This window comes from Passer domesticus, chromosome 3 (assembly GCF_036417665.1).
Source record: "Passer domesticus isolate bPasDom1 chromosome 3, bPasDom1.hap1, whole genome shotgun sequence".
Taxonomy (NCBI): Eukaryota; Metazoa; Chordata; class Aves; order Passeriformes; family Passeridae; genus Passer; species Passer domesticus.
The window spans coordinates 115,767,514-115,780,629 of NC_087476.1; the positions used below are offsets into that span (position 1 = coordinate 115,767,514).

The following is a 13,116-nucleotide window of genomic DNA, read 5'->3' on the forward strand; positions in this document are numbered from 1 at the left end:
TGCCAGGCCAGGTACGGGCTGTCTCCGCGGTAAATTCACGCTCTGAGGCCACGGGGGAGGCGGGTGGGGCAGCGGGGCCCTGGGGGTCCGGCGGGAGGTGAGGGCCGTGCGGCTGAGGTGTTCTGTTCGCTCGGCCGGCCCTCCCGGCTGGAGCAATTCCCGGGTTTTCCCAGGCTGGAAGGGCCCGCCTGAGGCCGGAGGTTGGAACAAAAATGATGTGTGGGAGCCCCTCGCTGCCTTCCCTGCTCTGCCTTGCTGAGGGGTGCTGAGGCGTCGCTAAACTGAAGCTGCTCTCTGGGGGAGAGGCTGAATGGCGTAGGATAAAATCATGGAATGTCAGGGAAGTCTGCTTTTCAGGCGTGTGTGTGTGTAAAGCTTTTACGTAAAGCTGACTTAAAAATCCCCTTCAAAAAGCAAATGAGGGTGGAAAAAAAAAAGATCTGCGATTTCTCCTGGTACGTTTTTAAAATCCCATTGCCTGCGATATTTTTTGTGCCCTTTCAGAACAAAGCCTGCAGCCAGACACAGAGCCTCGTGTCACACGAATTGTGCCACTGCTGCAGTGACAACAAGCACGGAAAACTTGCAGTTTCTATTCTCTATTTCACAGGGGTCCACTGAAAACCCAAAAGCTCCCGGCAATGATTCACAGCTCCAAGTTTTACTGAACAGCTCGAAACTCACCAGTGTGGCCAGACAAATAAACGGGAAGGTTTAGGGCAGGTCTGCATTTGAGGGGACAAATTATGCAGGCTGTTGCAGTCTCCACTAGCAACATGGGGAAATACTATAGCTGCGGGCCTTTTTTTGGCCACAAAAGGCACAATTCGTGCAAGAGAGAATGAAGAAATGTGGCCTAGAAATAAAAGGGTGGATGGGAAGTAAGGGGAGAAAAACTAGAATGAAATTCCCTGAGTCAGTAAAGCAGAAAATAATTGTTACTGTGGGGATGTACTCTGAAAAAGTCTACAGTGATTAGGCTGCCAAACTTCATAAATTGTGACTTGTGGGTGTTTTGTGGTCTAAACAATTCTGGTAAAGGGCTTTGCACCAATGAGTGGGGGCTATGGAGGGTGGAAAGATTTAAGGATTTTTTCTTTCTTTCTTTCCAGAACTGCTCACAGGGTTTAGGCACTGATGTGTCACAGAACCAAGCTTCAGATTTACAGGAGTTGTCCTCAGAGATGCTGAGAATCAACAGATTATCAGGTGATAGGTTTATGGACAGAGCCTAAAGCAATCATCCCAGACACAGAACCCAGCCTGGACAGAATGGTTCTCTGCTCTCCTTAAGTTTGAGTAGCTATTTATAGCAGCAGAGTAAGAATTGCATTTGGTAGTGTTGTACAGACATGTAGGGGATGTAAACACGTGGAAAGGGAGCACAAACCCTGTAACACACGTTTTGCAGAGGCATCATTCACCAAATTTGGGTCCAGGTCTTCAAGTGGGACACGGGTTTACCTTCTGAGAGAGCCTCAGTTTTGGGCTGTCCAGTCATAAGCACTTCAGAGAGGATTTTAGTTTTGACTCAAATGTTCAGGATCTTTTGTGTGTTCTTTGCCACAGAAGGGGTTCAGGAGCTTGCCAATGCCCAGTCATTAGCTCTGCAGCTGAGCTAATGCAACAGAGCAAGATCAGAAAATAACCCCATTGTAGTATTTTTTTTTCCCATAACCTAGATGATTTCCATGATCCATTTTAGGATGCAGCTTCTAAAACTGTTCTATAGGCACAATTTTGGAGGTGACAAACTGCAGCAGCCAGGACAAAGAACAGAGAGGGATTTCATAACTGGCCTTGCCTCTGAGGAAAATGGGATGTGTCACAATGACAGTTCTTTCCAGCCTGGTACACAGCTCTGCATAACCTGTTCCTGGCTACAGATCTTAAGGATTTTGTCACCCCTGCCACTGCCACCACCACCTATGTCCCCACACTGTGCTGCCACAACTGGTTATGACTCTGCACTGGGAATCAAACCGATGCTGGGCTTAAAAGCAGCACCATTTTTAGCAACACTTTTTTTTACTGAGATGAGTTTGGTTTCCTAGTTTAATGTGTGGCCTTATGTACTGTTGTGCTGCCACAGCTGTAGAAAATGTACCTTTTTTGGTGGCAAGACAGAATATGGGAATTCCTACTGGTTTTGCTGGATTGCCACCAAAAATGAGGGGCTGGATATGAAACCACCCCCGCCCCCAGTGCCCCTGAAAGCAGGGCCAGTTGCTGAACTCTCCACAATTAAGAAGAGAAGCTATTTCTGAGCCCCAGGGAATGTCTGATACCTGTAGTTAGTGCACTGCTGCGCTCTGTTGTTCTCCCTTTGCCTGGAGAACAGAACATTTTCTTGACATGTTTGGAAAGGAAGTCAGACCACTGCAGCTATTCAGCTGTAAGTTGTATTTGATGTATGTCCAAAACTGTATTTTTCAAGTGAGTTCCAGTGAGTGCAGTAATAGTAGAAATCCTTCAATGGGCTTTTTGTTTAGTGAAATAAAATGAGCAGTTGTTTACCACTGTGTGGAGTGTTTGGTATGCAGCCAATAATAATTTAGTAGTTAGTAAGAATTCTGCTAAAACATACATACTTATCTTGCTTTCTTTTCTTGAGTTTCTGCTTTCTGCCATGCAAGAAATCATTCCAACGGTCTTAACGGCCCATTCCATCACTTGCAAATGAAATGTGGAATGCTGTAAAACCTCATTTACCCTTTCCTCAGTCTGTCTCTGTATATCCTTGCTGTATTCCCTAGACCACCTTAGATAATGTCTTTTTTTTGCTTGGATTTAAGGCCATAAAAAGCTATGAAGCAATAATGTAAGTGCTTGTGTGATGAAGACTTTTCATGTGGGTTTTCCTCAGGCCTTTTCCCCTCATCCAACCTGTATGTACATGATTAATTATCTCTCTTTGATCAAGCTCCTACATGCATTGCCACTGCAAGTTCTGCTTCGTAAAGTTGTGTTCAGGCACCTGGATTGTACATGGTGATCTCTTCAGGTGTTTTATCTGGTGTCTTCCTTTGCACTAATGACAAACTGAAATGAAATAGTAGAGAAAGCATTGCATTAGATCTTAAAATATCATCCACGGAGATCTTAAAACTCCTGCAAAGTTCATGGAAGCTGCAGCTGCTTAGCATCACTCAGGGTCAGACATTTGGTTTCCTGTTCTTCACATTAATGCTTTTATTCTATCTAAAGCAGGTGCCATATTCTCTTTATTTTTTTAACTATTTTTCTCTCCTGGATAAGGAATTCAGATAAGAGTATTAAATTCATTAAAATAGTTATCTGTCACCATGACATACTACTGGTGGGTAAAACAAGCTGGTCTTCCCAGCTAAAGGAAGCTTTGTATGGAGCACTGTGCTTTATCATGCTAAATTGTGGGTTACATGGGAAACAGTGGGACAAACTGATCTCAGTTATGCTGCTCGAAATCCAGAGTAATTCCATTTATTTCGTTGGATTTTTTTTTCTGTATCTGTAACAGTATAATTAAGAGCAGACTTTGGTGCCGGGATGATAATCCTGTTCTTGGATCGGGAGCAACATAAAGTCGGCGCAGTAATTCAGGTCTGAGAGTGCTAATGAGGAGTTAGTTACAAGGCAATTATTACTGCCAAGAGTGCTTAATGCTTAAAGGAGATGTAGTTGCTTCTTTCAAAATAGCTTCAACCCAGCCCTTAGCAAAGTTGAGGAGAATCCCAGGCATTGTGATTATACATTCCATTCTTGTGTGTGTATGGTCTAAACCAGCCTGGGATTTGTACTGATGCAGACTTTAATCGCACGGGGCTATTTTTTTTTTCCTTTGAAAGGGCATTTATGTGCATAGGGATGAAGATAAATCTCGAGTACACTGAGATTCCAGCTCTTGACTTCTCCCTGGCTTCTGAGTCTCCGTGCCCATGAGAACCGAGCCTGCAGTGAGAAGCACTTTGTGCTCCTGGATGGGTTGGAACACGCCAGTCTGAGCCACAGGTTTCACTCCACAGCTCCTGAAGGAGCACAAAGCACGCGGCTCCTTTTTAGGGGTTTTATGTTTTACGCAGCTTGGCTGAAGGTTTTGCCAGGTTGAGCCATACACAGTTAATTACATCAATACCAGTTTTCTGTTATTTTGGACACAAGCATCTTACAGAGTGATTCAGGCTCATGTTGTCCTAACAGGATAATTTAATGTTGGTGACACTTTGTTGTTAAAAGACAGTTCGTGGCAGTTAAGGCTGTGTGTGGGCAGCAGGATTCCAGGGCACTGTCCTGGTGCCTGTCACAGCCCAGTCACAGCTTCAGGGCAGGGTAAAACCTGGATGCCTGTCACTATCCTCTTTCCTTTTCCCCAGTGCCCCTGCTCCTGTGAAAGGACCACACTCCAAACACGGCCCTGATCAGGGCACACCGTGATCTACCCTTGCCAGACACTTGAGCAATGACCTTGCCCAAAGCAGCATTGTTCCCTAATTTGCTTTAACATCAGAAAAGACAATGTAATTTAATATGGTCTAATCTCATTTCGTTAGGGAGTGTAGGTATGTGGATGGCAAGAGAGTCATCCCTGCCTGTGGCCGTGTTCTACCCTGAACAGAAACTGCCCTTTCATTTTTGGATGCTGTTCTGACAGTGTTCTTGTTAAGCTGCTCAGTTTTGATAGCTGGAAAGATTCATCCCTTCCTGTTAAGTGGTCACTCCAGTTCCTACAGCATAACAAGGTATTCAAATGGATGTGCTGTCATGCAGGAGACATATGTTAGAGAGCAGCCTCTCTGCTGTCACCACGCTGGCTGTTGAGATTTGAGAATGAAATAGCAGTCCTCGTGATGGCCTTCAGGGAAAAGAGGAGCACATCTGGTAGCCAGCTCATGAACCAGCATTTGAAGCACTCTGGAAGCAGACAGACAGTCTTAGCGTTAACTGCTCATAGATTTTTGTATCACCATTACGTGAAGTTTCTGAGCCTGCTTAAGATGGGCTTAGATCATCTGCTGGCACACGCTGCAAGCACATTGATTTCTTACATTAATCTTTAAGCAGCAAAGCTTTTTATTTGATAGGCATGACTTAAGGCTGGTTTACCTGTGCTGTTCAGGCTGCCGTGGCTGACGTAATTGAGTACAAAGCACCAGAAGAGGCAAGAGAGATTAGATGCTTACAGTGATACCTTCCCAAATCCTCTGGAGCTGTGTAACTGCAGCTGGGGTGGAAGGGCTTTCCGAATTTTTTAGCTTAAGTTGACTTCTAATTCTGAGCTACATGTCTGAGTCTGGATCAGATGGAAATTGCCTCCTCCTCAGTTCAGCCTACAGAAAGGGAGACAGAGCAGCTGTAATGCTAAGGCCTGAACTTTCCTGGCAGGTGAACCCTGCCAACTTCTTGCTCAAGTGAGAGTAACAGGCTTCCCCTTCCCCCAGTGCTGCTGTGAGAGCAGCAACCTGCAGCTGGTGGGAAATATTAGCTTTCACTGTTTGCAAAGAAAATTCATGCCTGTCCCTGAATTCACAGAGCCTCATTTGAGTGGACTCTTGATTTAGCTGTGGCAGTACAAGAGCTGGTAGTCCCTGCTACTTATTCATTGCCTTTTCCTGGGGATTAATGCCCTCTCAGGATATGTTTGCAGAAATGCATGTGTAAGTACCCCTCAACCCACTTCAATCAAACTGGGCTAGCAAAAACCTCCTACTTAATCCATTTAAGTCTGGCCCAGGTTGACCGAAGTAGCTGAGGGGGTGTCCACAGGAGCCTACTCTGCAGGCAGATCTCAAGAGGTGGTAATTTCCACAAGAAGTAGGACGGGCTGAGCAGGAGGAGTGGATCTGAATCAGCAGCTTCTCCCATCCCCTGGGCTGCTGGCAGAGCAGGACTCCAGCACATGGGCCTGCTGGGCAGCCTGGCTGGCATAGCTTGGGAAGCTGCAGCAGAGGAATTGTTTCCCTGTTTACCTCTTCCCAGACTCACAGCAGCAGAACTTTGTGCTGAGCAGCTGTGGCCAAGAATGCACAGCAGAATAAAGACCTTGCAAGCTCCTCAAGCTCCTCTGTTCAAGTCTTTGTCCTTGGTCAAGGCCTGGTGAGGGTGGAGGTCCAAATTATGATCAAATTAGCATCAAAATGGATGCTTGACATTTGTGTTGCCAGTTCCTGGAACAACTGCAAGCACACACATTCCTTGGATGTCTGCAGCACGACAGCTTCTTCTAAGAGGTGTTTGATCCAGAGCTTTGGTAGTACTGGGCTCACAGACCCACATAAAGCATACACAAGAGCTGGGATCAGTGCTGGGAAGGGCTTCCTCACTTCCAACATACTGCTGTTGTTAAGACCCTTGTCATGGAGATTGCAAGGATTTACCTGGCTCTTTAGTTGGCTTGGGTCTGCAGAGGAATTTTAACATCAAATCTCTAAGGTTAGCGTTTTCAAAAGATTTGGATTAGATTAAAAATATGAAAGGAGACCTAGGTGGTGTTTAGGAGTGGGGGCAGGGAGAATATCTCCATAAATTCCATGCCATGGCTGTAATTTCATGTTGAAGGGATAGCTCCTAACAAGATTTACAATGTGCCCTAACCATTGCATTCGTGCTGAGGTGTTTTTCTCTCTCCATTAGCAACTTTTACTGATCTAATTTTTTTTAATGAGTAGTGAGTAAGTCAAAGGTTGAAGTGATCTCCCTCCTTTGGGAATTACTGACGAAGTTCCCCTTTCTTTTAGATGAGGCAGAAGTATAGAGGTCACACAGATACCAGAAACACTTATGCAAGGGATGTGAATGAGGAGGAAATACTCACTGCTCTCACTCTTCTAGGGCCTGGAGAAAGATGATGAGCCTTCAGGCAATTCCCAGCCTGCTGCTGATCCTCCTGCTTTGTCTCCCTGCCTCTTACCCGCTCCTGGCTGGGAGGGACAGGAACTGGGAATGGTTGCTGCATGCCTTCTGATGAATCTGTGGCCAGATCTCTTTGTATAAAAGATTCAGCCAATCTGTGTCCCCTTTATGCAGCACAAAGAGATGAGGCAGGGCAGTGCAGTTGCTCATACATATTTCAAATATTTTTCTTTTTTTTTTTTCTCTCCTTAGGGTTGTTTTCACTTTTAGTTTAGTTTAGGCTGCCCTAAACCAAGCTCCTCTTCCTTTCGTTTATTCTTGTTGATTTAAAAACAAGAATAATGAGAAAGATTGGCCAGTGTAGCATTTGCTATGCAAAATTTACATGCAGCTGCTTTGAACTAAATTCCCAGCAGAAGTGAAAGGATTTTGAGGCTTCCAGATCTTAGCAGACTACTGGTTTTTTGCAGACAGAAATCTGTATCATATGTACTTCTCCAGAGATTCCCTCCCAGCCAGCTAGGACTGTACTACCCTTTTTCTACCCTGCTGAGACATATTACCAGCTTTTGGGAGGGGATCCTTCTGGACCTAGAAAGTTAATTAGTTTTGGTTGCAAATGTCTGCCACTGAAGTGACTGATTGCTTTTTGGAGGGAAGGAAAACTCTTGTCTCTAGAGTTGAAAACAGCAAAAGCCTGCAAATTTGTATATATTTTCGTGCTTATTTCTCTTCTGTGGGACAATACTCTTGTCCACATGTGGGGAAAATTTTTCAGCTGTTCTATTTCAGTTCTGGAATTGTAAGTGAAATGATAAATCTACTCTTACATAACAAGGATATGATCAGGAGTATTTGAAGGCCATTTGCAAATCAAATGCTGGTAATTTCAGGTAAGATTGTCTTGCCCTACTTTCCTGCACCCTGGCCAGTTTCACAGAAGATGAGAATCCATTGACTCTGATAGATTTTTTTTTTAAGGAAATGAAACCATGATCTAATCCAGGGCCAGAGCAGTAAACAAGTGGTTTGCTGTTTGGACATGTAAGGTAACTAACTCAATTAGGGGGATGCAGGTTGCCTTAAGGTGAGGTGAGGATGTCTCCTGTGTCCACTCAGGAACCTCCTCACTCCTCGGTGGCGATGACAACTTCAGCCAGCAGATGCTTTTCTCCTTAGGAGCAGCATCAGTTTGATGTCCCATAAATCTTATTAGGTGTTCTGTTCGTTCTTCAGAGAAGTATCATGAGGGTTAATTATTTCTCTGCTCTGACTCAGACAGTGATTTTGTGCCAGAGGATTCTGGCAGTAAGTATAATCCTAGTGATACCCTCAGTGAAGAAACCATTGTTAGCGGTGTTGATGAGGAAGCGCTAATGGAAGCTGAACCAGAGCCTGATATAGAAACTGGGAGACCTAAGGCAAACAAAGGAAAGAGGTTGGAAACCTGGCTGTTTTCAGCCTTCCACAGCAGATCTGACAAAAAATAACCCTTTGTCTTCTTCCCCCTTGCACCTCCCCGTCCAAACTCAGGCTGCAGAGTGGCTCTCCTGGGGCTGAGCTGTGCTAGAGGGAGGAGCTGTGCTGCTCAAGTCCTGGTGCCTGGCATTCCCTGGGGAAGATGTGCAGCAAGGAGCAGGTTCCAGAGTGTCTCCTCTGTAAAACTGGGTTGCCAGATGGGGGCTGAGGGCCTCGCTCTGCCCAGGCTCCAGCAAGGCATTGCTCCAGAGCCAGTTGGCACCGTGAATTATAAATACATTGGCCATGTTACTCCATTTAGGACCAGTGCTCTGGAGTTAGATGAATGCATTAATAAAACGTATTTTCCACACTGCTTTTCTATCTCTCGGTATTTTATAAACTCATGATAAAGACTGGGGATATTTACCTGCTTGTAACTGTGCTGAGGAGGGCAGAAGGGCTCCTTGCACCAGCACACAGACCTAAGCACAACTTAGTCCTTTAAGATTTTCCCTTGTCCCAAAGAGATTATTTTCCTCTCCTGGTCTCGTGTGGTTTCCAAGGCCCAGTTTAAACACATACAATGACATAGGATAGATAGCTATTTTCCATACAAGGCCTTGTATGGTTGTTCAGCAGGAATCATTCATTGCTTTAGGACAGTACTGAAAGGGGTTCTGTTCTGCTCTCCCAAAAAGAAGCAGGCAGGATTATCTTGGGTCACATCTTTCTTCTATTAGTCAAACAGTGAAACCAGACATCTGAGTTAAGTCTGTGATTTTACCCTGTGCTTCCTGACAATCTCAGAGCTTTCAGTTGTCCCTGGTTTATATGCAGGATTCTTCAGTCCCCCTGTCAATCTGCATTGTTTCTCCAGCTTTTTCCCTTTTTCCTGGTATCTTGGGTCTTTGGGAGATCACAGCCTTGCCTTGGTTTCTATGTGGCCACTCCAGCAATTCACTGCCTTAGTCTGGATCCCTCTGCTGAACAGGCTTAAAGGTGTTCATGGCCTTCTCTGATGTTTCTTGCTATTTAACCTATACAGTGTTCTTTGACTTGCATCCTTCCTGGATGCCTCCAGGAGCAGCACAGCAGGCTCCAACATTTCCTGACACCACGGCCCCTTATAGCAGCCAGCGACTTACACATTTGTCATTCAGCTCACAATCTGCTTCACTGTTTCTGGCACCTTACAGTTGCTCTCTCATTCCCTAACATGCTATAGCCTTCCTCAGGCTTAGCAGCTGCTCCAAGAAGGCTCCTAAGGCTGAGGAGCTTTTTGCTGAAAGCATTTTCCAGATTCTCCCTTATGCTCTCTAGCAATGATTTTTTTTCCTATTTTGTGATATGATGTGTTTTTCTTGGTATCTTTCTAATTGTTCTTAATTTTACTTTATTGGTCACTGGTGTCCAGCATCATGTGTTATTCACCATAAAATAGGGACACTCTGACTGTTATTTCAAACATCCTTGTAGCTCTACCCAGCAGCTGTAGCCCTTCTAGATGTGATTGCATTCAGTGACATTCCTTCCTGTTAGCTGACTGCCTTGTGTCCCCAGCAATTCTCAACCTTCCCTGGTTTTCCTCATCATCCTCAGGCTGGCATCTCACACCACTGCGAGGCCTTCTCAGACAGCTGTGCCATGAGGATGTGTCCTCTGGTTTTCTGTATCACCCTGGGATGTTTCTTGACACACATATCTTATTCAGCTTCCCTTATGTCCCACAGCACTAGACAGGCTTTTCCTACATCCTCAGCAACTTTCATGGTACTCTGATGTCCCCTGGCTGTTATCTGGCTCTCTTTGATCTTTCCCAGCTGAATCTCAGCACTCTCTTAATATCCCTCAATATATCCTCTATGATCTTCACAGACACCTCTGGCTTGCTAATGGTTATTTCCACGTTCTTTTTTAAGTTTGACTCAAAACAGTTTCACTCATCTACAAACGTTTGCAATCACACAGCCAAAAAGGACTTCCTGGTAAAGCCGTAGTTCAAGCATTCCTTTAGTTTCTCTGACAGCATTTTCTTTAGGAAAATACACAGCTGCCCTAACAAATTTTGGGAACAGGAGATTGTCACTGCATTTGCAGAAATGTACAGGAGCAGTCTGAGGCTCTTTTACCAAAGGACTAAAATAAGGTGAGGATTATATCATGGTGTGCTTCCCCTGTGTGTAAAGTCCCTGCAGTGCTCTTGAAAATTTGACCCATAGCTTCCATAAAGAGAACAGTGCCTTTGCTTCTCTTTGATAAAATCCATATCACTGTTCAGTGCAAATCACCTGGTAATATTAGCAAGGTACTTGAAATATTTGGGTTCTGTGGAAGATTAAACTGTTGCTGTTCTTACATTAGACATCTTTACTCATAATGACTAATGAGAAAATCCTGGGTTGGACATGAGGAAGCAATTTTTACTTGCTTGCTTGCAGGTCCCAAAACCTGCTTGATGTTTAAAGTTTTCAAACAGAAAAAAGAAACAGATGCTGAAGTTTATGAAGGTGTAGAATTTACTTTATTCTTATATCACCTCTGGAAAATAAACAAGCATGAAATAATACAGATTACATTGCTCATTACCTATTTATGTTGCACCATCATCAATCATCTGGTATAATATAAGCCAACAGAATTCCATTCTACATGGATACCATTATATTGTGGATTTTTCTCCTTCATAAAAATTAAAATAAAAATTCCATACTTGCTCAAGTATGTTTGTATACTTTCACTTCTTCCTTGTCCCCAGTGCTTTGATTGCAGTAAGAATCCTAAAATGTGTTTGTTCTTGTTGTCCTGCACCTATTCCTGGTTTCCACTTACAAAAATTACAGAAAAACTCATGTGATATAAATCATACTGTAGTGCCTTACAGTTTTATTTAGTTCCTTAGTCAACCATGCTTTTAGTTATCCCCAGCACTGGATGCCATGTTTAACAGTGCAAGGGCTACATGCTTATGTGCTTACTTTATTTCCTTTACTGCCCAAGTTCTAAAGCAGTCAGCAGCACTTTAAATATGGATTTATGACTGCTCACATACCCCTGAACTGCAGGGGAGGGAGGATAAAAATGTTACTGAGTACAGTGGGGTCAATTTCTTTTTGCATGAAAGGGCTGTTTAGAGAGGGGGAGGAAGATGAACCTTCAGTGCCAGCTGTTTGTGCACTGGCCAAGTCCTGCCATCAAAACTGCACAGAGGCTGTGCTAACTTGACTCTGCAGCAGAGCCAAGTTAAACTTCCAGAGGTACACTTCTACAGACCCCTGCTCCTTCCCTTCCCCTCTATTCACTTCTGGGACAAGTGCAGAAACCATCTCAGCTGGCTGGACATCGTCACATGAAGGCTGTGATGGTTCCGCCTTCTCTGGAGAACCCAAATCAGCAAGTGATCCAAGTTCAGTCATGGCCTCACTGGGTATAAATGGTATTTTTTAACATAAAAGCTGAGCTGGACCTGGCAGCTTTTAAAACTTGTAGATTTGGGAGGAAAAGAAAACAAAAATATATTGTATATAGTTTATATTACTTTTTCATCTGATGGATGCTTCTTTTATTGTTTTTCCTTGGTAGGAATTTCTGTGATGTGAAGGATTTCCCTGTGGATGCAGAGCAAGCATGAAGGGTCCTCTGGAGCTAATTTGGTCCAATCTCCATTCCAAGTGAGGCCATGCAGATGAGGCTGCTCTCTGGTGATCCTCCCCTGAGAGATGGCCCATGGTGAAAGTAAAACCTTCAAGTTTAGATTAGGAAAGCATTTCTTAAGCTTCTCCTGAGCACAGATTGACCTCTCCTGAATCATTTGTCTTCCCAAGATTTTTCTGAGTGCAGCAGTTCTGCCCAGACTAGGGAACAGCTTAAAATTCTGCTGATAGCAACAACTCAAATTCCTCCAAGGTGAGGGAGGGAGAATTGATCAGAGTTTACTTGTTTGATGTGTGAAGATCCTTTTCTTTGCCTTGGAAGAACTGCAGTGCAGTGAGCAGTTACATGAGCTTGCATAAGTACTTGTAGCCAGTTCTCATGGCCACATCCTGCAGGAAATGAGCAGTGTCTAGGAGATCAATTACAATTCTTTGTCTTTTTTTTTTTTTTTTTTTTTTTTTTTTTACTATATATCTTCTTTTGTGAAATTTGCCTAACTTTATGGTTCACGCTTCTTAGTTAAGAAGGAAAATATTTTTTCTCTCTTAATGTTTTAGACTCCTGGTGATTCTATATGAATCCTTTTCATTGGAAAGGATACCCTGAACTGTCTTTGCCCTAGCACTGGATAAATATAAGAAAGAGAGAACTGCTGATTGAGCAGAGGCATTGCAAGATTAAGTTTTCTACTGCTTTTGCTTTGTAGTTTGCCTCTTGGTTGATGTAGCAGCATTACCTCTAGCAGTACTTGCTCTCTCTTTAGCCTCTGTATTGATATTTCTCCCAAAAAGTGAGGAATCTATTTTTGTGAGCATCTTGTGACAACCGGCTCAAGTGACATAAGCCACTGAACATCTATTGAACAAATCCGGGCTAGATTCAGAATAGGAAATTAGAGGGTGAAGTCTCCACATCCAAATAGCAACAACAGATTCATCTGGACCAAATTTTTGTCCTTCAGCTTCTGCTTGGTGTGACAACTGCCCACTTAAAATAGCATTGAAATGAAAAAGAAAGGAAGCTGTGTCAGTACTTTCAGTCCCGCTGAGGAAGGTGTTGGTTCACCCCTAATGCATAATGCACAGCCTCTCCAAAATACACATCCCATCAGTTCCCAGGATCTGCAATGTTATAAAGCAGCTTGCAAAGGAAAAGGAAGAATAACTTCTCCAAAGG

General features: G+C 43.8%; 1 protein-coding gene across 1 annotated transcript in view; it reads left to right on the plus strand.

Moving 5' to 3' along the window:
• Window positions 1–110: 110 nt before the first annotated feature.
• ENAH (ENAH actin regulator) overlaps window positions 111–13,116 on the plus strand; it is a 120,935-nt gene continuing 107,929 nt past the window's right edge. The window contains exon 1 of the mRNA XM_064415380.1: window positions 111–1,209. The gene's annotated coding sequence lies outside the window, so the exon portion shown is untranslated. The remainder of the gene's footprint in view (window positions 1,210–13,116) is intronic.